General features: G+C 38.8%; 1 protein-coding gene across 28 annotated transcripts in view; it reads left to right on the top strand.

Annotated features, from left to right (window-relative positions):
- Positions 1-26,307, top strand: part of LOC147369947 (uncharacterized) — a 779,924-nt gene that overhangs the window by 96,227 nt on the left and 657,390 nt on the right. Inside the window, exon 3 of one of the 28 annotated variants that reach the window (XR_015168175.1) lies at positions 121-1,437. The exons of the other annotated variants lie outside the window; for them this stretch is intronic. The gene's annotated coding sequence lies outside the window, so the exon portion shown is untranslated. Of the gene's footprint in view, positions 1-120; positions 1,438-26,307 lie in introns of those variants that run through there. 28 annotated transcript variants of the gene reach the window in all.

Genomic DNA, 26,307 nt, shown 5'->3' with positions numbered 1-26,307 from the left:
ACCCCATAGATTATATAGTCCATGGCTTTCTCAAGGCCAGAATACTGGAGTGGGTAGCTTTCCCTTTTCCAGGGGATTTTCCCAACCCAGGGATCGAACCTGGGTCTCCTTGCATTGCAGGCGGATTCTTTACCAACAGAACCACAAGGGAAGCCCAAGAATACTGGAGCGGGTATCCTATCCTTTCTCCAGCGGATCTTCCCAACCCAGGAATCAAACTGGAGTCTCCTGCATTGGAGGTGGATTCTTTAGCAGCTGAGCTACCAGGGAAGCCCACATTAACTGAGACATATGATATTGTACTCTGAAATTTTTCAGCCTCATCAACTTTGAAAAGGAATAATTACTGAATTTACTTTTATTATGCAGTCCAGTTTCTTCTGGAATATTGTAATTTACTATTAAATAATGGATATGTTTTGCCTCAATTTTTTGAATCAACTTAAATAATTTTTTGAGACTCCTAAGAATGCAACATTCTGTGCTGGGAAATTGAGTTGTAATTATCTAAGTAACTTTTTAACCTGGTCAAATTTTCTTAAAATAAGTGGGTATGAAGTTCAGCAGGATCAAAGGTAATTAATGTTTTCCAGCAGTAAGTGTGATAAATACTTGCTTGTTAAGTCAATTACATCAAGACAAAACTTGAATGTGAAGTAAGAGTGTACTATAAGTAAATTGCAAATAGCATTCATGTGACAGATCTACTAATTTGCTACTTGTTATTCCAGAAAGATTTGAAAAAATTAGATAGCTGAAGCTGTTATAAGGAAGACAATTTACTGCAGAGACACCCCAAAATAAAACTTTAGACCTCACTTTTGCCTGTTGATTTTTGCCAAGTAGTCATCTGGGGTCTGTTTTGAAACAATCTATGACCATTCACACCAAAGCATAGTTGTAGAGAAAAATTAGAAACAATTGCTCATTCTGCTTCTTGGTAATATAATGCTATTTGCTTAAGATCTGCAAATACTTGCTGCCGAATATCAGTGGTATTGGCCTAAAATAAGAGTATAATAGGAAAGTCTGTGGAAGAAGTGACAGCATTCCCTGTTGAACTGAAATTTAATGAGGACAGTGGAGAGGTGTAATTGTGTGTTCTACCTGACTCAACTTTTAATTTAACTGGAATTTTTAATATGTGTTCTAAAGTTATTGGTACTTAGTAAAGTAATTTACAATGTTGCTTCTCCCCATTTTGGGACTTTAAAAAAGGAATTGAACTAAAGTTGGAAAAATAAAAACTTTAATACACGATTCATACTTTTACATCCACATTGTTAGGAATTTTTTAAAATATAAATTTATTTATTTTAATTGGAGGCTAATTACTTTACAATATTGTATTGTTAGGAATTTTTAAGATGAGGAAGTCAATTTATTTGAAAGTTATAGTTTATTTAATAATATTCAAAAATAGATATTCACATTGTTTATTACTTCACTAATTGTGGGTCCTCTTGACAGCATCATATCTTCCTGTTTAGCATTCAGATGCCATGGTTTTCCCAGATGTGGGTATATTCAGCCTTCAACTTTTACTGATAAAGTAATAGGAAGTGTCTGTGGAAGATGAGAAAGTATTTTGAGATTATAATTAGTTGAAGTCTCTTTTAAGTTTTTCTGTCTCAATTTATTCATATACATATACAGGTATGTATATATATATTTCTTTTCTATCTTATTAACTTATTTGTTTTGGTGACTAGGCTTAACTTTTCAAAGTTGACCCAAGTTCTCTTTTTATCTGGGAATTGTTTAGATTGACTCTGTGAAATATTACAGTAGATTCCCATCATAAGTAGAATAATTTTCAACATTGAACTTCCCAGGAAATCATTCTAAAGTGATGCATAGTACAGTCAGGAAACACACCATGTATATTTCCAGAGGAATGGATAATGAGAGACTGCTCTCTGTAATGGGAGAATGCTCGGATAGTTCTGGCTTTCAAGTTAGAGACATTCTCTCACAGATACCTCTTTTCTTTTGCCTCCTTTTGTTTCTCTGAAGACCCTTCTTCAAAGTTCCCAATGACACACTACAGGTAAGAGGCTGAACTAGAACTAGGTAGATCTACATTCAGGCCCTGACTCTGTCCACTGCTTACTAGCCTTGAGACTCCTATCAAGGTGTTCCCACCTGTCTAGCTGACACTTGTGTTGATAATACGGGGTGACAATGATAGTTTGTATTTTACAAAGTGGTTGTAAATGTGACAGGAGCTAATGTTTGCAAAACACATTGCACAATGTTTGGCCTATATAGTAAAAACATACTAATAATTCCTTTCAAAATTAAGAAAAAGTCTCCTGTTTGCCTCAGCTTCATCAGTTACTCAACCTTCTTGATCTGTATCATGGCAAGAATCTATTCCACGTCTCCTCAGTTTGCAATGAAAGCAGAGGAAAATATATCCTCTAGACATTTTCCTTTCATTTCTTTCCTCAATATCATGTTCTTTATCAGAGTCCCAATTTTTCTTTGCCTAATTGATGATGATAATGTTAAATAACTGAGATGATGATGATGATAAGAACAACTCACAGTTTGAGCACTTATGTGCTATGAACTACCTTAAGCATTTTGCCTGCATAATAATACTTAATCCTCAAAGAATCTTGTCTGAAAATATTAATATGCTTATTTTATAAATGAAACATATATTTAATGGGTGAACACGCAACCTTTTTCTACTTTTTATGAATAAACTACCAGCATCAGGTATTAAGTAATAATTAAATTTGGAGTTAGGGTTGTAATTTATATTTTTCACAGATCAATCCCAGAAATCCATTTTTAAATAATAACAGCAGTATCAACTATTAAGTTTTATTAGATGCTTGTGGCAGGCATTGTATTAAAAAGTTCGTATGTTATTACTTAATTCTTATGTCAATCCCATGAAGTAAGTATTACTATTATTCCAGTTTTACATAGGAGGGAACTAAGAATAAATATCCTGCCAAAGTTTATGAGGCTGGTCTGTGGAGAAGCCAGGTTTTGACCCCCGATAATCTCACCCCATGAATTGCAGCACGCCAGGCCTCCCTGTCCATCACCAACTCCCAGAGTTCACCCAAACTCACGTCCATCAAGTCCATGATGCCATCCAGGCATCTCATCCTCTGTCGTCCCCTTTTCCTCCTACCCCCAATCCCTCCCAGCATCAGTCTTTTCCAATGAATCAACTCTTCGCATGAGGTGGCAAGAGTCGGACACAACTGAGCAACTGAACTGAACTGAACTGAATCTCATCCCACCCTTAAGTACTATTCCGCTCTGTGCCCCAGTATATGTGATGATGTGGATATATAATAGATTGCCCATTGATTGTATATCTTCTTAGCACTAAGCAAAATTTAAACAATTGTCAGAAGAATCATTTTTCTGTTTCTTTCCTCTGTACTTCTGCAGTCACTGTTTTCTGTGATCATTAAATTCAGTTCAGTTCAGTTCAGTTGCTCAGTCATGTCTGACTCTTTGCGACCCCATGAACTGCAGCACGCCAGGCCTCCCTGTCCATCACCAACTCCCGGAGTCCACCCAAACCCATGTCCATCGAGTTGGTGATGCCATCCAACCATCTCATCCTCTGCTGTCCCCTTCTCCTCCTGCCCTCAATCCCTCCCAGCATCAGAGTCTTTTCCAATGAGTCAGCTCTTCTCATCAGGTGGCCAAAGTACTGGAGTTTCAGCTTCAACATCAGTCCTTCCAATGAACACCCAGGACTGATCTCCTTTAGGATGGACTGGTTGGATCTCCTTGCAGTCCAAGGAACTCTCAAGAGTCTTCTCCAACACCACAGTTCGTTATACTAGGTTAGTACAAAAGTAAGTGCAGTTTGGACCATGAATTTTAAATAATTATAACTAGGCTCAAACACATCTTTATTAATCAAAATAGGAAGCATTACAGTCAACACATGCTAACAAAAAATAAGTTGGTTTATTCCTGTAGCATAAAAATCCGTGCTTTAGGATTCAACAAACTCTTGAAAGCATTTTCTGCCTCTTGCTGTTTGTAGAATTGCTTTCCCTGCAAAAATTGTGGAGACACTTGAAGTGTTAGTCTGTTGGTAAGAGGTCAGGTGAATATGGTGAATGAGTCAAAATTTTGTAGCCCAATTCGTTCAACTTTTGAAATGTTGGTTGTGCAGCATGCAGTCGGGTGTTGTCATGGAGAGGGCTTGGGCCCATTCTGTTGGCTGATGTTGGCTGCAGGCATTGCAGTTTTCAGTGTGTCTCATTGATTTGCTGAGCATACTTCTCAGATGTCATGGTTTCGCTGGAATTCAGAAAGCTGTAAGTGGATCAGACTGGCAGCAGACCACCAAATAGTGACCATGACCCTTTTTTGCTGCGTGTTTGGCTTTGGGAAGTATTTTGGAGCTTCTTCTCAGTCCAACCACAGAGCTCATCATTGTTGGTTGTCATACACAATCCACATTTTAATGCACATCACAATCCAATTGAGAAATTTTTGTTGTTAGGTAGGATAAGAGATGACGACAATTCAGAACACTGATTTTTTTTTGATTTGTGGTCAGCTTATGAGGCACCCACTTATCGAGCCTTTTCACCTTTCCAATTTGCTTCAAATGCTGAATGACCATAGACTGTTTGACGTTGAGTTCTTTGGCAACTTCTCATGCAGTTGTAAGGTGATAAACTTCGATGATGGCTCTCAATTGGGCATTGTTACCTTCTGATGGCTGGTCTCTATACTCCTCATCTTCAAGGCTCTCATCTCCTTTGCAAAACTTCTTGAACCACCACTGCACTGTATGTTCACTAGGAGTTCCTGGTTCAAATATGTAGTTGATGTTGAGAGTTGTCTCTGCTACTTTATGACCCATTTTGAGCTCGAATTAAAAATATTGCCCAAAATTGCTTTTTGTATAACATCATTTGCCTAGTCTGAAATAAATATAAACAACAAGTAATGTCATTAGCAAAAAAATAAAGCAAGAAATGCACATTAAAATGATGTATAACATAAGCACATTTATTTAAGAATGTATTCCAATGTCAAACAGCAAAGTTCAACAATGTAAAACTGCAGTTACTTTTGCACCAACCTAATAATTCCATCCTCTTCTCTGTCAAAACCACATCTCTTTCATTCTTTCCTGAACAATTTGAACCCTGACTACAGACTGTTTTTCTGGACAGACCAGGAAAAGAATGATGAGACAGTGTAATTCTCGTCACCAGTCACCCTTTGACCAAATTCGCCGACGTAAGCCTGTGTGTTTGTGTGTTTTTTGCTGTGCGGTATCAGGTGCATAGAGGCTTCTTTGCATTATAATTTTTACAAACCCTGAATTCAAGGTATAGGAAATCGGTTACATCTTGCTGTCTCTCTGCAGTCTGTTGTATGCCGTAAGAGCTCAGTATATAGCTTTTGATGATTTTATAAACCTATGAGGAGCATAAACAGAAATGGAAACTGCCTTAATGATTTAAACCAGTGTGGGCCATCTGCATATTGTCTGTGTACCGTTCCGCATACTAAGTGTTAATTTTGAGAGTCTCTCTTACTCTGGAGGCATAGTAGAAATGATTAGGTTGAGAATCACAACCCTGATAATTAGCTCAGAGATTCTGAATCAGGATGTGTGCTGCAAAAAAAGTGATTTTGGGGGGAGCATTTGGCCCTAAGGGGTTGGATAACCAGCTGTCTCAAATTTTATACCTGCCAACATCTGGTTTGGCCAACAGATATTAGGAAATGTAGCAGAGCTGGAGGGAGTTCTTCTCCTAACTCTGTCTTGACCTCTGGAGGGTAGGACAAGGCCCTGATTCCCTTTTGGGAACAGTTGAAAAAATATAGAATTATTTATATTGTATAAGATTTGCAAAGTGTTTCACAGGCAGCTTTTAAAGCTTGTGAAGCTCTCTCTGAAGTGAGTTTATATGTTATCTCCATTTTATAGAGTTGAGTAAGATGCAGAAAGATGTAATTTTTTTTGCTTTGGTACCCAAATGAGTTAACAGCAGGCTAGAACAAATACTCATGTAGTTTTAGGGGCCATTCTATTTTTTTTGGTTTCCACATTATCTTATTTCAGAGGAAAATAAACCAAGAGGGGAGGAGAACAGAAAAGACAAATATTAGAGTGATTAAGGAGGAAACATTTTAAAAGGAAGATGGTTATTTATGTAATTCTCATTTTTTGAATGTGTGTTGATTCTGCAGTGGTTTAAAAATGTATTCATACTTTATAAAATGTCCAAAGAAATAATTACTTCTTTATTCTAAACTCATTTAATCTTGCTCATTGATATTTCCTCCATTTGATCCCAACTGTGCTGTGTAGTGGAGAGGGGAAAAAAAACCAATTCATCTATAATATCAGTAGACTCAGATATGAGGCTGATAGCACTCTAATGGCAGAAAGTGAAGAGGAACTTATTAGCCTCTTGATGAGGGTGAAAGAAGAGAGTGCAAAAGCTGGCTTAAAACTCAACATTCGAAAAACTAAGATCATGGCATCTGATCCCATCACTTCATGGCAAATATAAGGGGAAAAAGTGGAAGCAGTGACCATTTTCTTTTCTTGGGCTCCAAAATCATTGTGGATGGTGACTATAGCCATGAAATGAAAAGGAAAGCTATGACAAACCTAGACAGTATATTAAAAAGCACACACATCACTTTGCTGACAAAGGTCCATCTAGTCAAAGTTACAATTTTTCCAGTAGTCATGAATGGATGTTAGAGTTGGACCATAGAGAAGGCTGAGGGCTGAGAAATTGATGCTTTCAAATTGTGGTGCTGAAGAAGACTCTTGAGAGCCCCTTGGACAGCAAGGAGATCAAGCCAGTCAATCCTAAAGGAAATCAGTCCTGAATATTCATTGGAAAGACTGCTGCTGAAGCTCCAATACTTTGGCCATGTAATAAGAAGAGCTGACTCATTGGAAAAGACCCTGTTGCTGGGAAAGATTGAAGGCAAGAGGAGAAGGGGATGACAGAGGATGAGATGGTCAGATAGCATCACTGACTCAATGGACATGAGCTTGAGCAAAGTCCAGGAGATAGTGGAGGGCAGAGAAGCCTGGCATGCTACAGTCCATGGAGCTGCAGAGAGTCAGACATGACTTAGTGACTGAACAACAATAATAAATGCCTTTAAATTTGGAGGGTTTCTAGTTCTTCAGACTCTTCCAGTTTAATTGATCTTTTATTTAATCCATAGACCTCTTCCTTTTCTCCCTTTTCCCCAAAGTAGTTCTTGGCTTTAGGAGAAATGTTGATGATCTCAGGGCTCTGAGTCCAACAGGGGGGCCCTTGATCTTGTACTGGCCTTGGCTGCAGGGAGCTGTGTTGCCCTGGGTGAGGGCTGGCTGTCTCCGCTGAGGTGTGGTTGGTTGACAGTGTTAGTGTACTAGGAGTCCTGTTCTCCTGCTGCTATAGTTCATAACTCATGTACCTCCTGTTTCTTTTTTTCATAATCTAGTTTTCATACTTTTCAGGAGCCCATCCCCATTTCTCATGGGTTCCATCTCTGCTCCTACTGACTCTGGAGAATGCCTAGGGTGAGGCTGGTACTCCTTTTTGCTGTCTGCCTTTCCCATGCTGTCAGCTTGTCTCCCAACAAATCTTAGCTACCTTACTTCTCTCTCAGAGCACAAGGGAACTTTCAAGTCTTTTCTGTACTACAATTCAAGAGGAGGACAGCTTGAAAGTACTAACTGGGCTTATTTCTCTGTCTATTGACATTATTCCGCTTTGCTAAGTGTCAGGAGCCCCTTTATTTTTAGGGGCTCCAAAATCACTGCAGATGGTGACTCCAGCCATGAAATTAAAAGATGCTTACTCCTTGGAAGAAAGTTATGAACAACCTAGATAGCATATTCAAAAGCAGAGACATTACTTTGCCAACAAAGGTCCATCTAGTCAAGGCTATGGTTTTTCCAGTGGTCATGTATGGATGTGAGAGTTGGATTGTGAAGAAAGTTGAGCGATGAAGAATTGATGCTTTTGAACTGTGGTGTTGGAGAAGACTCTTGAGAGTCCCTTTGACTGCAAGGAGATCCAACCAGCCCATTCTAAAGGAGATGAGCCCTGGGATTTCTTTGGAAGGACTGATGCTAAAGCTGAAACTCCAATACTTTGGCCACCTCATGTGAAGAGTTGACTCATTGGAAAAGACTCTGATGCTGGGAGGGATTGGGGGCAGGAGGAGAGGGGGATGACAGAAGATGAGATGGCTGGATGGCATCACTGACTCAATGGACGTGAGTCTGAGTGAACTCTGGGAGTTGGTGATGGACAGGGAGGCATGGCATGCTGCGATTCATGGGGTTGCAAAGAGACACGACTGAGCGACTGAACTGAACTGAACTGAAGTCGATGGTGGTAGTGGAATTTGCCGCAAAGCTATCTCTTCCTAGATTCCCAAATGAGAACTGGGGCAAAGTCTTTTTGTTTTTAACATTCCCCTAAAGTTTCTAACATGTCTGCTTCCTCCAGGACTTGTACCTAGAGTGTCAGGACATAAGTGTCTCATTCTGTTCTTTTATCTACCTCTTCTATTTTACACAACTTTACAATCAGTTACCCAGTTCACTTGCTATTTGTATTCTGTTTGAGAGGGCAAAAATTTTGCTGAGAGTCCAGTGGTGAAGACTTTGCCTTCCAATGCAGGGGATGAGGGTTCGATCCCTGGTCGGGAATCTAAGATCCTACATGGCTCATAGCCAAAAAAACATTATTGTAACAGGTTCAATACAGACTTTATCCAGATCCAAACAAAAAAAAGAATCTAAAAGAGTTTTTTTTTTTTTTTTTTTGCGCTGAAGAATCCACACAGTGTTGGAAATATTTATTCTTGGTGTATCCACATAAACAGCAGTCTTGTAGCAGGATCCATAGATTCTAATCTTGATTCTGTGACTTTAAGCAACTTATTTAACCTAACATAACCTTGTTTTCTTTCTCTTTAAGGTGGAATAATTTCATGTTTTATGATTGCTGTGAAAATTAATATATGGCAAATTTCTGAAAAGACTCTTGGAGGAAACAACTCTAGTGGGGGTAATATGCTCATTTACGAACACTGGGAAAGCCCAGGGAGTAGAGTTTGAGGGTTTAACACCAATGACAGAATTCCCTGCCTTCTCCTCATAAATTCATGTCTGAATTTGTCCAGGGTTTTACTTCATAATTTCACTCTTTATTCGGATCTATAATTAATTTGTGTTTTTGAATAGGAATATAGCAATGCTTTTAAAATTTGTAATTAAAAAAACTTAACCCTGTATATCTGCTGATGGGCATCAGAAGATAACACAGAGTTCTAGAACACATAATTTGGTAATTATAATACATTGTCAGTGTCATATAAGAGTTAATGTGGAATATGCTGTAAAAAGTTTGATGGCTTCTAGGTATGCTTTATAATGGAATCTATATCCGTAAGTATATTTATTTATGTTTAATCATACCACAGATATATTTATAATGATGGCATATAACTCACATAAATGCATAAAATACATGTATATACATGTAACATATAGCAAACAAAAATGCTCACATATGTATATACAATTATTAAAGCTGGTACAGGATGAAAATCCAACCTTATAAGTGTCCTAAGTTGTGGTTCTGCTTTCCTAAATAAAGTAGATAAGATGTATACATAGATTTCTCTTTGGTAAGAAAGACCTTATTTTTTCTTTGCCATTAAGGGATCTTCCCTATACTTATCTAAGTCAGTTCTGATTTGGAGGCTTGCCAAAATAAAGTCCTACTAGCCACAGAGAAATAATTTACTTAGTTGGTCTCTGTAATACTAGCTTTTGGAGACTTAATTCCCAAGCCCAGAGATTTTGCTTAACCTTGTACAGATAGAATTACTTAATTTGTGTAATGGAGAAGGAGGAATAAAAGAGAAAACCAGTTAGAGCTAGATTGCTATGATGATCTATATGATATAATGCATAAGCCATTTTTCTTTTTTGATGTTAATATCTGTTTCCACAAATCCCTGAAGATTATGCCTTAGTCAAAAGTAATGGCCTGGGAGAAGTATATTTTAAATATTTGTTATAAAATCCATACTATCCATCCTATCATAGTATACTTCTGAGTAGACTTATTTTCAGTGAATGAAAATGGTCTTAAAAATGAAAATCCTCTAAGACACAGACGTACTTATTGGTATGTCTTTGAAAATAAAGCTTTTAACCTGTGCATTAAATTTAGAATTGTATGTAATGATGCTATGAGAACTAAGAGGAAAACAATAAAAAATTATGAAGATGCTTAATTTGCTTAATATTTGCAAAGTACCTCTCGATACATGTATATATGTGTACATATATATCTTGTTAAGAAAAGTCACAGTCATGAACATCATACTTGGTGTTTTTGACATATATTGTCTGATATGTAACAATTTTGCATTATATCTAATGTATGGAATTTGGTTTCAGCCTGAAGATCTCTAACAAGGGTGTATATTTTTGAGCAGGAAAAGATCTTCACCTAATTTTGAGAATTGGCAGAAGATACACAGACAGCATGATACCCAAAATGAATTACCAGGCTTAAAACTGAGTTAAATTTCTCAAACTCAGAAAGTTATATGCTGGCTGCATAAGTTTTACCTGGAGGATTCTTTCAGATTTGTTGCCTCCTTTAACAAACCCAATTCTAAGACCTATTGAAATCAATAGTTAAAATATTTGCTAAATATCAACTATGAGAGAGATGTCAAAATCTAGAATGTGTTCATTCAGTTCAGTTGCTCAGTTGTATCTGACTCTTTGTGACCCCATGGACTGCAGCACACCAGGCTTCCTAGTCCATCACCAACTCCCCCAGCTTACTCAAACTCATGTCCGTCAAGTCGGTGATGTCATCCAATCATCTCATCCTCTGTTGTCCCCTTCTTCTCCTGCCTTCAATCTTTTCCAGCATCAGTGTCTTTTCCAATGAGTCGGTTCTTCATATCAGGTGGCCAAAGTATTGGAGTTTCAGTTTCAGTCCTTCCAATGAATATTCAGGACTGATTTCCTTTAGGATGGACTGGTTTGATCTCTTTGTAGTCCAATGGACTCTCAAGAGTCTTCTCCAACGCCACAGGTCAAAAGGATCAATTCATTGGCACTCAGCTTTCTTTGTAATCCAACTCTCACATCCATACATGACTACTGGAAAAACCATATCTTTGACTAGATGGACCTTTGTTAGCAAAGTAACGTCTCTGATTTTTAATATGCTGTCTAGGTTGGTCATAGCTTTTCTCCCAAGGAGCAAGTGTCTTTTCATTTCATGACTGAAGTCATCATCTGCAGTGATTTTGGAACCCCCAAAATAAACTCTCTCACTGTTTCCATTATTTTGCCATCTATTTGCCATGAAGTGAAGGGCCCAGATGCCATGATTTGCTTTTCTGAATGTTGAGTTTTAAGCCAACTTTTTCACACTCCTCTTTAGGCTCTTTAGTTCTGCTTCACTTTCTCCCATAAGGGTGGTGTCATCTGCATATCTGAGGTTACTGATATTTCTCCCGGCAATCTTGATTCCAGCATGTGCTTCATCCAGCCCGCCATTTCACATGATGTACTCTGCTTATAAATTAAATAAGCAGGGTGACAATATACAGCCTTGACTTACTCCTTTTCCTATTTGGAACCAGTCTATTGTTCTATATCCAGTTGTAACTGTTGCTTCTTGACCTGCATACAGATATTCAGGATGCAGGTCAGGTTGTCTGGTGTTGCATTCTCTTTAAGAACTTTCTATAGTTTTTTGTGATCCACACAGTCAAAGGCTTTGCTGTAGTCAGTAAAGCAGAAGTAGATGTTTTTCTGGAATTCTCTTGCTTTTTCAATGATCCAGCGGATGTTGGCAATTTGATCTCTGGTTCCCCTGCCTTTTGTAAATCCATCTTGAACATTTGGAAGTTCATGGTTCATGTACTGTTGAAGCCTGGCTTGGAGAATTTTAAGCGTTACTTTACTAGTGTGTGAGATGAGTGCAATTGTGCGGTAGTTTGAGCATTCTTTGGCATGGTCTTTCTTTAGAATTAAAACTGACCTTTTCCAGTCCTATAGCCACTGCTGATTTCCTTTAGGATGGACTGGTTTGATCTCTTTGTAGTCCAATGGACTCTCAAGAGTCTTCTCCAACACCACAGTTATGAAGATCTTTCTTGTACAGTTTTTCTGTGTATTCTTACCACCTCTTCTTAATATCTTCTGCTTCTGTTAGGTCCATGCCATTTCTGTCCTTTATTGAGCCCATCTTTGCATGAAGTGTTCCCTTGGTATCTCTAATTTTCTTGAAGAGATCTCTAGTCTTTCTCATTCTGTTGTTTTCCTCTATTTCTTTGCATTGATCACTGAGGAAGTCTTTCTTATCTCTTCTTGCTATTCTTTGGAACTCTGAATTCAAATGGGTGCGTCTTTCTTTTTCTCCTTTTCTCCTTTGCCTTTTGCTTCTCTTCTGGCCTGATTTTAAAAGCTTTGTGAAGCGTTCACTTTTAATTTCTTTTGGCAGAGATTCTTTCTTTTTAATTCTCTGTTCATCTCTCTCTCAGCTTCTCTCCCTCCCCTTGTTTTCCTCCCTTTCCACATGCACTATCTTTTTGTCCATCTGGAATCCCTTCCCCAATATTAAACGTAGTAAAATCTGTGTTTTATTACTTAGACATTTGTGATTTCTGCAATTCAAAATGTACCCAAACTTTTGAGTTTCATCTATTAATAAATGGAAAATCAAATATTAGAAGCATATTACCTATATATAAATAGTAAGATATGTTAAAAATCTTCAAAATTCTTTTGAATACCTTCTTAAGGACCAACAGTCATGTACAAGTATTGTTCTGTTCTGGGGGCAGAGGTGGATATTGTTTCCATCAGATGCTTAAAACTTGTCTGCTCAGAAAGCAGATTGGTCAGCTTGACACTGTGACTTTCTATAGTTCATTCATATCTGAGTCCTTTACCTTGATGATTTCTGAGAGTATTATTCAGAAAAACTAAATGAAAATTGAGTGGATGTGATTTTAAAAAATAATTTTATAGCTCGGTGTAGTTGTATCAATAGCCTCTGCCCTGGTGATCCCAGTCAACATTTCCCTACATTTCCCCACCCACATGGCCCCTTCATCTTCAATTTTAATAATAAGATACTTACATTGAAGAAGTGCTGGCCTAGGAAAATTGTGAAATCATGAAAGTTATCCTTTATTCCACATTCTATTAAACTTCTCAAGAATAATTAATTTTCCAAAGAATTCGACTTTTTAAAACAGTGATAAACCTTCAAAGTAGGACTATGACAGGACATGGGACATTGTGGGAATAGCTACTAGTGTGTTTTAAGTGTAGAATACAGATGAGGGAGAGGAAGTTATGGAATCTGCCGACAACATTATCATCAGAGACCCACTTGGTGCCATGTGAAAGTGTTTGTACCTTCTTCTGAAGCAGTGGAGACCTCCTGGAGGACTTTAGGTAGGGAGGGGGTCCTGACACCTTCTATTTGCATCTGTCCACCTGCAGTTGCACATCTGGCAGGAAACTCTCATAGGAGGCTGTGGGTGATCTAGGTTAAAAGCACTGATGACCTGATTCAAGTTGTGGCTGTGGGGAGGGAGAAGAGGGAAGCTACAGTAAAGACGTCAAATCCAGGGCTTGGTGTTGTGGTCCAGGACGGGGAGATTGACAGTCAATTCACTTTTGCTATTAGTTCAAGTTTAGATGAATTATCCGTTGTAACAGCTGGGTTTCTAACTTGTGTCAGAAACCTAATCTATATCTTGGTTTCCAGTTCTGTGCTTTAGTATCATTATACATTCATTTATATGAGATATTTAGCTCAGTTAGAGTATAATGCTTAAAAAATAAAGAGGAGAATTTACTCTTCACAAGAACAAGGTAGTTTTAAACAAACCTAAATGATTTTGTGGCCATAGTCTAGACTTCTAAGTGTTAGAGAGTGTCTCACAAAAATCTAGCACTCTATGGGCTATTGATGATGTAAGACAACAGATTTTCTGAGGGCTTCATACAAGCCTATTATCATGGAAATAAATAAAATGAACTAAATTAAACTATTCCCAAAGTATTAGATACTGTAGAGAAATCAGTTGCAACAGTTTTCATGGCCCAAAACAGAATTTTGACATACTCTCTGTATATGCTTGTATGAGAAATTTAGCTGCAGTATTTCAGCCCCAAAACAGATCTCTGCGCATACTGAACTCAACTGGAAAAGGGTATATAGTCAAAAGATAAATACTTTTTAGACTTTGCCTAATTTCTTGAGTTATTTTGTAACCTAGAATCGTTAAAGGTGTGAGGAAATCAGAGACATTGTAGGATCTGTAGACTTTAGCTAGGATGTGAAGAAGTTCTCATCCTACCTGCTTGATATTGAAAAGAGCCTAAGGATGGTGGCTCAAATGGTAAACAGTCTGCCTGCAGTGCAGGAGACCCTGGTTTATTCCCTGGGTCGGGAAGATCCCTTGGAGAAGGAAATGGCAACCCACTAAAGTATTCTTGCCTGGAGAATCCATGGACAGAGGAGCCTGGTGGGCTACAGCCCATGGGGTCACAAAGAGTTGGACAGGACTAAGTGACTAAACACATTTTCACTTTCACAAGGACTTTTATGAGCTTCTTGGAATTGACTTGGTGGGCTGGTTGAGCACACAGTGTCCCTAGGATAGCCCTTCAGCTTATTCAGTTAAATCTTTCTTCTGATCAGGTCAGAAGTATTGTAGCAAGTTTTTAACAGGTAATGCAAAATCTCAGCTCTTGTTTGTTTACCTCCTAGAAACAAGCAGTGAGAACAGATCTAGCAAAAATGACATCAAATTGGTTGCCCAAGACAATAGTGGTAGCATTTGTTCATGTTTTAGAATCTGGAACATCAAAGTAATGTCAGGGGAGTAGAATTAGTGAAAAGGGAATGGCTGTGTTGGCAGAAGCAGCAAAATAACTTTGGATGAGGCTGAGTTCAAGAAAGCTTGTCTATGATGATTGTTATAGAGTGAATGTGTCCCCCTAGAATTCATTATGTTGAAATCTAATCCCCACCGTGATGATATTTGGAGGTGGGCCTTTGGGAGATAATTAGGTCATGAGTGGGGAGCTCTTGTGAATGGGATTAATGCTCTTATTGAAGAGACCCCAGGGAGCTCTCTCTCCCTCCTTCTGCCATACGACAACAGTGAGAAGACCACAGCCTCTGAACTAGGAAATAAGCTCTTATCAGATACTGAATCTGCTTGCACCTTGAACTTAGACTTCCCAGTCTCTAGAATTAGAGGAATAAATCCTTGTTATTATAAGGCCCCCAGTTAGTGGTGTTCTCTTCATCCAAACAGATGAAGACAGAGTTGGAAGCAGCAGCAGAAATGGTGAGCTAGCAAGAGGTGTGGTGGGTGGTTGGAGTGCCTTTAATTGGCATATTAAGGTGTTGTCTTCCTTGGGCAGCTGCAGGCAGTTGAGATCAAAAAAGACCATGAGAGCAGGAAAGGGCAGTAACCACAGGGATTAGTGTTTTAGCTATAATTGCTTCAGGATTTTTTTTTATTGCCATAAGTTTTGCTACATTTTAAAATCTAAAAGTAAACATGAAGCAGTGCTTATTGTTATGGTTTTGGTTTTGTTAGGTTTATGAAATGTTCATAAAGTGGTTAGATCTAAGCTGGCTTTGTGTGCAGAGTAGTAGATAGAAGTAGGCTTTAAGCAAATCACTGGAAATTGCAGAAATATTGCAATATGTCAAGTGATTTAAGTTGTCAGGAAGGATCAGAGATTAGTTCAGTTACTGAATTTCATGCTTAGTTTTCTCTTTTTTTGCCAAATAATATTGGAAAACAGAGGTTAGCTATTACTCTTACTTTAATACTGCTCGTCTGGGTTGAAATTGACATTTTTATGTGGACCACAAAGCATACAAAATGTAGCAATATTATTTTTCCTCTAAAAAAAGAAATTACATAAAATAAAATACAGACCATATACCTGTTTCTGATGCTAGCAAAGGAGGATATGTACTGATTTTATATAGAACATAGTTTGAGTGGTACCTCTTCATATTGCTGGAATACATTCATTTAATAATTAATTTTGAAAATCCTGTTACTACATGCTAGGTACTGCCTTGGTAGTCAGGATACATTATTGAATACAATAAGGATCTCTGCCCAAAATAATTTATATTTTTAGTAGGGGAAGGCAGGCAATAAACAGCAAAAAAAAAAAAATTATATAGTATGTTAGAAAGCGTAACTACCATGGAAAAGAGAAAGTAGTGCAAGGTCAGAAGGATGAGGTTACAGTTTTAAATTCAGCCTAGTTGATATATAGGGCTTCCCTGGTGGGTCAGATGGTAAAGAATCCACCTGCCATGCAAGAGATCTGGGTTCAATCCCTGGGTTGGGAAGATCCCGTGGAGAAGGGAATGGCTACCCACTCCAGTATTCTTGGCTGGAGAATTCCATGGACAGAGGAGCCTGGCAGGCTATATAGTCCATGAGGTCCCAAAAAATCATTATCAAGGTGGCATTGGAAAAAATCCTTGAAGAAATTAAAGAGTAAAATTGTGAATATATCTGGGGTAAGAATGTCCCAGAAAGACAGAGTAGTCCATTTAAATGTGAGATTTGGAGGAACAGCAGGGACCCACATGTTTCATCATGTCCAGATTGCCTTCTCGGCCATCTGATAGGGAAAGGCAGGTGTTTTGCTTCTGTTAGTAAGTACATTCTGCTGAGCAATTTAATATCCTTAAAGATGATGCTGTTAAAGTGCTACACTCAATATATCAGCAATTTTGGAAAACTCAGAAGTGCCCCCAGAGCTGGAAAAGGTCAGTTTTCATTCCATTTCCAAAGAAGGCTAACACCAAAGAATGTTCAGACTGCCATACAGTTGTGCTCATTTCACATGCTAGTAAGGTTATCCTCAAAATCCTTCAAGCTAGACTTCAGCAGTATGTGAATTGAGAACTTCTAGACAGTGTAGTAAAAAGCAGAGATATCACTTTGCTGACAAAGGTCTGTATAGTTAAAGCTATGGCTTTTCCAGTAGTCATATATGTATGTGAGAGTTGGACCATAAAGAAGGATGACCTCCAAAGAATTGATGCTTTCGAACTGTGGTGCTGGAGGAGACTTTATTGAGAGTCCCTTGGACTGGAAGGAGATCAAGCCAATCAATCCTAAAGGAAATAAACTCTGAATATTTATCAGAAGGATTGATGCTGATGCTCCAATACTTCAGCCAAGAGATGCAAAGGGTTGACTTGCTGGAATGACCTTGATGCTGGGAAAAATTGAGGGCAGGTGGAAGAGAGGGGCAACAGAGGATGAAATGGTTAGATAGTGTCATCAACTCAGTGGATATGAATTTGAGCAAACTCTGGGAAATAGTGGAGGACAGAGGAGCCTGGTGCATTGCAGTCCATGGAGTCACAGAGTTAGATACCACCAGCGACTGAACGACAAAATGCCTATGCTTAGCACCAAGCACTTTGCCATAATTTTGAGAAGATTCACATGTTTCAGTGCTTATCATCTATTAGGAAAAATATACATAAAACATATAAAACTTAATAACTGGGGAAAGTCTCCCCAAATATAAGGATGCCACAGAGGAGTACAAAAGTAGAATTTAACTTAATCTGGTACTCAGTATTGGTTTTTCTTGGGGAAATGAATTTCTGGTGAGAGGCAAAGAAGGAAGAGTGAGCAGGGCCGCAGAATGAGTATCAGTTTCAAGGTAAAGGAATTAGCCTGTGCAGTGAGGAGTGAAGCGAAAGGAAGCCAGCAGATTTATGAAATTAGGAAAAGGTTAGTGTGATTGGAGCACAGAAAATAGGATAAGCAGCTTGAGTTGAGGCTGTGGCCAGATGATATAGATCCTTAGACCATATTAAAGAGTTTGAGTTATATCCACATAGCCACATGAAGCCTTTCGAGGAGTTGTGTGGAGGTGTGGGCAGTACAGAAAGGGCAGTTAAAAATCTGCAGAACTGGGTTCTAGTGCAGACTGTGATACTAACTTGGTGTGTGACCTGAGTTAGTGAAAAAAATCCTGGGCCTCAGTCATTTTATATATCCATGTCTGTATTTATATCTCTATGTATGCATATATATCATTTTCCATATTTGTCTATATCTATTTGCTAGATTACTTTGTCTCTAGGAGACTGTAATAGGTTGAATTGTGTCCCCCCACCCCCCCCCCCCCGGCCAAATATATGTTGAAATCATAACTCCTGGTAGTTCAGAATGTGACCTTGTTTGGAAAAAACGGTCATAGTGGATGTAATTGGTTAAGATGAGGTCATACTGGAGTAGGATGGGGCCCTTAATCCAATATGATTGTGGTCTTTTTAAGGAAGGAGAGATTTAGTGACCCACAGAGGGAAGACAGAGTGATGCACTGACTGGCCAGGGAGGGCCGAGGTTTACCAGCCTAACTAATTACATCTGCAGAGACTCTGTTTACAAACAAGGTTATAGTCATGCTCACCAGAGACTGAGACTTGGAATGTATCTTTCAGGGGGAACAGTTCAACCCACTCTACCTCCTATTGCCATTCTCTAAAGAATTGTCTATACAAATAGCTTTAAATTTCTTACTATCTTATTTAATCCTGGATAATTTGGTTTCTGCTGTTCTACTTCTGCCGCTATGAACTAGCTGCTGTCAAAATAATCATCCATGATCCCCTAGTTGCCAAATCCTTTAGATAATTTTTAATCTTTACCATACTTGACTCCTAAGGGGCATTTGAATCTGTTGGCCATTTTCTTCTTAAAGCTTCCTCATTGTTTAGTTCTGAACCCAGCCAAAAAATGTTCTTGAATTTCTCTAAATTTGTTATTCTCTTCTGCCTGCCTTTAAGAACTGGTTTCCCTGGAGTCCTGTGCACTTTTTTGGTTCTTTCACCGGTTGTTCTTGTTCTTCAGTTGCCCAGTTGTGTCCAACTCTTTGTGACTCATGGACTGCAGCACACCAGGCCTCCCTGTCCCATCTACTGGAGTTTGTGCAAGTTCATATTCATTGCATTGGTACCTAAGTCTTTACTCACAGAGTGCTAGCTGCTGCTGCTGCTGCTGCTAAGTTGCTTCAGTTGTGTCCGACTCTGTGTGACTCCATAGATGGCAGCCCACCAGGCTCCCCTGTCCCTGGGATTCTCCAGGCAAGAATACTGGAGCTAGCTAATGACTCTCAAATTTGCATCTTTAGCCAAGTTCAGCTGTAGCTTGAGGTTGCAACATTGAAATGCCTGTTGGAGATGTCTGTTTAACAAACCCAAAATCGGACTAATTCTCTTTATCTCCTAACTTATTCTGATTACTGTATTCTTATCTCTTGAAATATCAATGACTTGTATCATTCGTCTGAATCAGATACCTGGAAGTTTAATTATATCCTTCTGCCACTGTTTTTCTTCAAATCATTTAGTCACCAGTCCTTCTTATTCTTTTTCATCTCTGCTACAGAAGCATTGGTTCTTGGAACATAACTGGGCCTCCCATTCTCAGCTTTGCACTTTCTCAGGCACTTTGACCATCAATGGGACCTTCCTTAACAAGAACCTTAAGATGTTAATTTTCTGCCTAACCCCTGGATTATCTTTTCCTGTTTAGAGAATACAGTTCATATTTCTTAAGCACATTATCCACTTCAGCCTTCTGCATACAGCCTAGACTGGTTTTTGCCTGTCAGCCTCTAGATGATGCTTTATTCACACCCAGATGGCTGCTGTTCTCCTAGCACGCCAGGTCACCTTCTCAGCATTTCACATGTACTCATCCTCATACCTATTCATAAAAGCCCCCTCCCCAAATCTGCCCAGATGAACTTCCTTCATATTCCTTCAAATTTAACCTCTAGCCTTATATTTTCTATGTGCTTTCCCTGATTGTCCCCATTCTCCATTCAAATCAATTGCCCTCCTTTGGGATATTCTATCATATCATCTATGACACATTTTGGATTTAATGTTTGTGCATCTGTTTTCCTGTCTATACTGCAAATGTCTTTAGGGCATGGATATCTTTATTAATCTTTTTATTCCCAGGACCTGGAACAGTACCGTCCCATAACTAGCACTTAATGAATGCTTTTTGAAGGCATAGCATATAGTTTATGAGTACTTCATTTTTATTTTATTTATTTATTTATTTATTTTTTTTTTTTTACTTTACAATATTGTATTGGTTTTGCCATATATCCACATGCATCCACCACAGGTGTACACGTGTTCCCAATCCTGAACCCCACTCCCACCTCCCTCCCCATACCATCCCTCTGGGTCATCCCAGTGCACCAGCCCCAAGCTTCCTGTATCCTGCATTGAACCTGGACTGGTGATTTGTTTCTTATATGATATTATACATGTTTTGATGCCATTCTCCCAAATCATCCCCCACCCCTCCCACAGAGTCCAAAAGACTGTTCTGTACATCTGTGTCTCTTTTGCTGTCTTGCATACAGGGTTATCATTACCATCTTTCTTTTTTTTTTTTTTAAATATCATTACCATCTTTCTAAATTCCATAGCAGCAGCATACTGTATTGGTGTTTTTCTTTCTGGCTTACTTCACTCTGTATGATAGGCTCCAGTTTCATCCACCTCATTTTTAAAAGGAACATGGTGGATTTGGGGATTTTGATTCCCCATGCACCAAATTATTTCTATGAGTTATCAAAAAAAAATCTGGGAGAACATCTAGGAAAGAAAAAAAATAAGCAGTTGTAATATGAAATTACTTCATAGAGTAATAGATAATGAAATAGTGTGCATTGAATTTTGCCATGGTCTACATTTCAGTATGCTCTGTGGTTTATCGGCTTTCCTTTAAAACTTCTAAATTGATCAAAAGATCATCACTCAACTGTCAATAGATACCTCAGGAAGGGAAGTGTTTCTTTAAGCCAGCAGTAGTTGGTGAATTAGTATCTATTGTCTCCAATGGAAAGGAGTTAGTCAACTTTTCCATGTTATCATCCTGAAGAGCAGAGAGGGTAATGACTGTGAGCAGTGAAAGTCCTGCTTGAAGAGGGCATGTCAGGAAAGGTTTCCCCACAGCGAGGAAGCCGCTCCCCACTCGTTTTGAGTGCTTAGTGCTTTATTATGTTGTTTCTGGATGGCTTTCCTTCTTTCCTTTCTCACTCCTTGAGCCCCTCCTCTAGGGCTCAGTAACACGGTAGAGATGCTTTTTGACAGACAAGAGATAATCTTACACTTGACTTCCAATATCAAGGCATTTTAACCGGCACACTTTATATTGAATAATTCATGGGTATTCAAGCTTTACTTCACTCCACAAAGAAAGTGCTTTCTCTTAGCAGCCACAGTAGATATGAGCAGCTAATTCATTATTTAAAGAGATTAAGTATTAGCAACTGGTACTGGCTCTTCAGAGCTCCCTTTATTCCCTTTGCTCATGTTATCCCCAGCCTCTCAGCTGCCTGAAACAGTTTTTAGATTGATTTTACCATATTTAAGTCTTTTTAAAACCAGATCTACCCCCAAACCTCACTATTTTCAGACTGCTTTGTCCTATTTTAAAAACGTAAAGCAATGTCTGTTAGAACTCTGTGAATCTCTGCAGGCTCACGGGAATACATACAATTGCAACACTTTTTGCTTTCAGTTAAGGAAATGTGGCAGGTGGGAGGAATGCAAGAAATTCAAGTTTGCTCAAATTTACCGACCACTTGCTGCAATAGGCCCAGGAAGTCTTGGGCATTTTAAACAGGTGGTCAAAGTGGATGAATCCTCAACTTTCAAGTATTGTTACTCTGAAAGGAAAAGTCCCCATGGAGAACTGTCCTCTTTATATTTTCAGAGAAAAAGAGAAGAGGAAGGGTTTGAAATGTCTGCGTCTTTTTTGCAGACAGAACCTCAGGTTGGATCTCATTCAGCACAAATTTTCACTCTTTCATTTCCAGTTAAGAAGAGAGAGGAAAATTTGTCAAGGGGTTATGAGGTTTCACTTTCCACAGCCCTTGCCAGAGGGTAACATAACAACGTAATCGGGTCTAGAATTGTGAAATAGTGGGAAATTTATATATATATAAAACCTCTTTTAAAAGGAACTGATTCTGAGGAAATTTATTTCTAGGATTTGATATGAAAGAAAACAGTGAACATGTGTAAAGCAGTAATAAATGCTTTTCTTAATTTTATATATTAGATCAATGTTAGCCTTTTTAGAAATATTTTAAAGTAAATATTCTACTAGAATGACAACATAAGTTGATTTTTTTTTCTACCCTATATGGCCTGAAAAACTGGGTGCCTGAAAAACTAAGGAACTATTGTTAACTTGCATAGCTCTCTTTTCTTCCATTTAAATTATTAAATGGGTATGGATTGTCAGTGAACTCCCTATACTCATACTAGGATGCTCTTGAATTTTGAGTATCTTTCACTTAGTGCATAGAGAATAAATTATGTGCATATTTCATTTCTTCATAAATTTCTTGAATGTGAAAATAAGAAAATCATATAGTAGATGATCAATAAAAATGGATTTCTTGAATGCATATGTACTTCAGTTGCTCAGGTATGTCCGACTCTTTGTGACCCTGTGAACTGTAGCCCGCCAGGCTCCTCTGCCTATGGGATTTTCCAGGGAAGAATACTGGGGCAAGTGGCCAGTTCCCTTTCCAGAGCATCTTCCTGACCAAGGGATTGAAACCATGTTTCCTGACTCTCCTGTTTTGTAGGCAGATTCTTTACTTGCTGAGCCATCAGGGAAGCTCTGATTTCTTGAGTGATTAAACCTTAAATAAGTCTGGATCTGGACCATACTGTGAAAAGCCTCGCTTTGAAAGGTAGAAATGTAAGTTTGCATCAGAGATCATCCTTTTATTGTGTTGAAGGCCAGGTCCTGCATGCTGACAAATAACAGACAGAAGTAAAAACACTGTCCTCTCCTCATTACACTTAGGGCCCACCCTAACCTTAGAGCTGTCAGAGAACAGACAAAAAACTCAGGAGACTAGAGGGCCACCACTGTCAAAGGAAAACTGTTGTTTCTTAAGCTGAGATTCTACAAGCTCTTCCTTGTCTAATGTGCATCAGGGAACATAAGTTGAAGATTTTTCAGGCAGAAGAATACATGATTATAAGTAGCTTGAGTTCTGAAGTTAAATTGACCTATGTCTAAAACATGGTTCTATCATGTAATAGCTGTTGCAACCTTGGGCAAGTGGCCTAATCTCCTCAAACCTCCTTTTCTATCTGTACAGTGAAGATTTTAATGGTATCTACCTCATAGGTGTGAGAATTGATGAGAACATGTAAAAGTTGTTTAGCATAGTGCTTAGCACATAAGAAACATTCAATAAACCTTTTGTCAAAAAAGCATTTTTGGAAAATTAACCTGACACTGACATAGAAATTTAATTTGCAGTTGAGGCTATAGTCGTTTGGGAAATTGCTGCATTGTACAAAATTCAGAGTTTTATGAACTGTGACTGTATTTTGTCTTTTTTTAAAATTTTTATTTTATTTTTAAACTTTACATAATTGTATTAGTTTTGCCAAATATCAAAATGAATCCACCACAGGTATACATGTGCTCCCCATCCTGAACCCTCCTCCCTCCTCCCTCCCCATACCATCCCTCTGGGTCGTCCCAGTGCACTAGCCCCAAGCATCCAGTATCGTGCATCGAACCTGGACTGGCAACTCGTTTCTTACATGATATTTTACATGTTTCAATGCCATTCTCCCAAATCTTCCCACCCTCTCCCTCGCCCACAGAGTCCATAAGACTGTTCTATACATCAGTGTCTCTTTTGCTGTCTCGTACACCGGGTTATTGTTACCATCTTTCTAAATTCCATATATATGCGTTAGTATACTGTATTGGTGTTTTTCCTTCTGGCTTACTTCACTCTGTATAATAGGCTCCAGTTTCTAATTTAATAGGTATTCCAGATCAGTTGTGTCCAAAAAAAGGGAAAGATTTTTCATACTATTTTTGGACAAAAAGATATCAAAAGACCTGCTCACTATGATCTAGTCATTTCTGCTTCCTTTGGGGTGCTTTTGCATATCTTCACTGAAGAAAATGCAGCTTTATTTATTTTGCAAAGTTTTATAAACATTTTAAAGTTTTTGTAAAGTTTGATATTATGCATTACGTTATGTTGATTATTTTAAGCATTCAACTGAGATGGAGGTGAAAATTTTGTTTCTTTAAGAGTTGGACCATAAAAAAAGCTGAGCACCAAAAAATTGATGCTTTTGAACTATGGTGTTGGAAAAGACTCTTGAGAGTCCCTTGGGTCCAACCAGTCAATCCTGAAGGAGATCAGTCCTGAATATTCATTGGAAGGACTATGCTGAAGCTGAAACTCCAATACTTTGGCCACCTCATGCGAAGAGTCGACTCATTGGAAAAGATCCTGATGCAGGGAAAGATTGAAGGCAGGAGGAGAAGGGGACAACAGAGGATTAGACGGTTGGATGGCATCACCGACTCAAAGGGTATGAGTTTGGGTGAAGTCCGGGAGTTGGTGATGGACAGGGAGGCCTGGTGTGCTGCAGTCCATGGGGTCACAAAGAGTCAGACACAACTGAGTGACTTGAACTGAAATGAAAAATTGGGTTGGAGAATTAGGGCCCATCTATTGTCATTTCCTCGGAGAAGGCAATGGCAACCCACTCCAGTGCTCTTGCCTGGAAAATCCCATGGATGGAGGAGCCTGGTAGGCTGCAGTCCATGGGGTCGCTAACAGTCGGACACGACTGGACGACTTCACTTTCACTTTTCACTTTCATGCATTGGAGGAGGAAATGGCAACCCACTCCAGTGTTCTTGCCTGGAGAATCCCAGGGACGGTGGGGCCTGGTGGGCTTCCGTCTATGGGGTCACAAAGAGTCAGACACGACTGAAGCGACTTAGCAGCAGCATCGTCATTTCCTAGTTTTAAAAACATATTTAGGAATCTGAATTGTGAGAAGTTGAGACAAGTGTGTTGGAAACAAAACTCTTCTCTAAAATCAGAATTTAAAGTGTAAGTCTAGGTTTCAAGATTTACCTATCATATCAGCCATTGTATAGAATAGGGATCTTTCTTCTGCTGGATTTCTTTCAGAGACATTTTTAGACAGTGTTACTTATTTCTAAGCACACACACACATGCCTATACACGCACATTTATAAACACAAAACGTTCAATTGTGAGCAGCTGCCCCTGCTTCTACTGTTGTATTGCAATCTCAAGAAAGAAGAGACAAAGTGGAGAAGACTAAAATACATATTTATAAAAAATTTATAAATCATTTCAAAACTTTATAAAAGTAAGCTATTTTTTTTCCTTTGTAAGCATGCTTATTTTAATATGGATTAAAAGTGCTGACAGCTAGTCTGGAGGAACAAATTGTGTTTGGCAGTTCTTGTTTGCAACTAGTGAGGAGAAACCATTCCTTAATAGTAGGGCCACCCAGTGGATGCTGAGTTGAGTTCCACCCACAACTGTTGAATGCTGGCAATATTCAATGTCCTCCTCAGGCCCTGTGCTGGGACTAAGTACGGACCAGTGCTGGAACCTCAAGGAGCTCACTGACCCATGAAATCTTCCAAATGAGGTCAGGGCTTCCCTGACCCCCAACCACAGGCAGTTGGTAAAGATTCTGCTTGCAAAGCAGGAGACCTGGGTTTGATCCCTGGGTCGGGAAGATCTCCTGGAGAAGGAAATGGCAAACCACTTCAGTATTCTTCCCTGAAAAATCCCATGGTCAGAGAAGCCTGGTGGGCTACAGTCCATGGGATCACAAAAGTCAGACACAATTCAGCAACTAAACCACTACCACTAGAATGCTGGTATTATTTTGAGGCATCTAGGAAGTATTCTGTTGTTAACAATAGTCAAAGATGTAAAGTTGGAAATGACATTGCTTTTCAAATTAATGAGGATTCAAAGTTTTTTATAAAATGATATCACTTGCACCCATGTGTATTTTGGTATGAGTTTGAGAAGGGTGAGAGAAATCATCAGTTCAGTTCAGTTCAGTCGCTCAGTTGTGTCCAACTCTTGGTGACCCCATGGATTGCAGCACACCAGGTCTCCCTGTCCATCACCAACTCCCAGAGTTTACTCAAACACTTACCCATTGTGTTGGTGATGTCATTCAACCATCTCATCCTCTGTTGTCCCCTTCTCCTCCTGCCTTCAATCTTTCCCTGCATCAGGGTCTTTTCAAATGAGTCAGCTTTTTGCATCAGGTGGCCAAAGTATTGGAGTTTCAGCTTCAACATCAGTCCTTCCAATGAATATTCAGGACTGAT

This window comes from Bos grunniens, chromosome 7 (assembly GCF_055505025.1).
Source record: "Bos grunniens cultivar Pamir isolate PY7600 chromosome 7, Bosgru_T2T1.0, whole genome shotgun sequence".
Taxonomy (NCBI): domain Eukaryota; kingdom Metazoa; phylum Chordata; class Mammalia; order Artiodactyla; family Bovidae; genus Bos; species Bos grunniens.
The sequence above is the reverse complement of the archived record's forward strand: the minus strand, read 5'-3'. Positions and strand labels throughout refer to the sequence as shown.